Source organism: Martes martes, assembly GCF_963455335.1.
Source record: "Martes martes genome assembly, chromosome: 14".
Taxonomy (NCBI): Eukaryota; Metazoa; Chordata; class Mammalia; order Carnivora; family Mustelidae; genus Martes; species Martes martes.
The window spans coordinates 64,954,963-64,956,244 of record NC_137902.1 but is presented as its reverse complement, the minus strand read 5'-3'; the positions used below and the strand labels follow the sequence as shown (position 1 = coordinate 64,956,244).

The following is a 1,282-nucleotide window of genomic DNA, read 5'->3' as shown; positions in this document are numbered from 1 at the left end:
ATGACTGAGCAGATGACACTTTGTGGTACCCTCAAGGGCCACAATGGCTGGTTGATGCGGATTCTTGTCCCTCCCCAGTTCCTGGACATGATAACATCTGCCTCTCGAGAGAAGACCATCATCACGAAGAAGCTGACCAGAGAGGAGACTAACTAGGGCATCCACGGCAGGCTTCCCAGGGTCATCTCCTCGGATGGCCAGTTTGCCCTCTCAGACTCTTGTGGTGGAACCCTTCGACTTTGGGATCTACAGTGGGTACCACCACACACAGATTTGTAGGCCAGACCAAGGATGTGCTTAGTGGGGCCTTAACCTCTGATAACCCCGCAAATTGTCTCTGGCTCCATAGACAAAACCATCGAGTGGTAGAATACTCTGGGTGTATGCAAATGTACTGTCCAGGATGAGAGCCATTCGGAGTGGGTGACTTGTGTCTGCTTCTCATCCAGTAGCAGCGACCCTATCACTGCCTGCTATGGCTGGGACAAGTTGGTCAATGTATGGAACGAGGCAAACTACAAGCTGAAGACTAATCACTTTGGCCGCACAGGGTACCTAGACACTGTTACTGTGTCTCCGGAGGGATCCCTCTGCTTCTGGAGGTACAGGGGGCCAGACCATGCTGTGGGACCTCAGCAAAGGCAAGCATCTTTATACTCCCGATGGTGGGGATGTCATCAGTGTCCTGGGCTTCAGTCATAACAGACATGGGCTCTATGCGGCCACGGGCCCCAGCATCAAGATCTGGGACTCAGAAGGCAAGATCATTGTAGATGAACTGAAGCAGGAAGTTATCAGTACCAGCAGCAAGGCAGAAACACCCCAGTGTACCTCTCTGGCCTGGTCTGCTGATGGCCAGACTCTGTTCGCCGGCTATAGGGACCTCATAGAGCCAGTGAGCATCAGTACCCGCTAAAAATCTATGGCAGAGCTTTAGGGAAAAAAAAAAAAGGTTTTCTGACTTTAAAATAAAAAAAAAATACATACATTAGTTGCAAACTGGAAGGAAATACTTATTTTAGAAAGGTAGAATTAGGGGCGCCTGGGGGGTTCAGTTGGTTAAGCATCTGCCTTCAGCTCGGGTCATGATCCCTGGGTCTTGGGATCAAGTCTTTCATTGGGCTCCTTGTTCAGTCGACAGTTTGCATCTCCCTCTCCCTCTGTCCCCACCCCCTGTCCCCTGCTTGTGCCTGTGCTCATGGTCAGGTATGCTCTCTGAATAAATGAATAAATAAAAAAATATTTTAAAAAAAGAAAGGTAGAATTCAATGTGGTTTCTCTC

At 49.3% G+C, this 1,282-nt stretch overlaps 1 pseudogene across 1 annotated transcript; it reads left to right on the top strand.

Annotated features, from left to right (window-relative positions):
• LOC308355026 (small ribosomal subunit protein RACK1-like) lies at nucleotides 1-916 on the top strand (annotated as a pseudogene). Its single transcript has one exon. The product of its transcript is annotated as a small ribosomal subunit protein RACK1-like (transcript).
• Nucleotides 917-1,282: the final 366 nt, after the last annotated feature.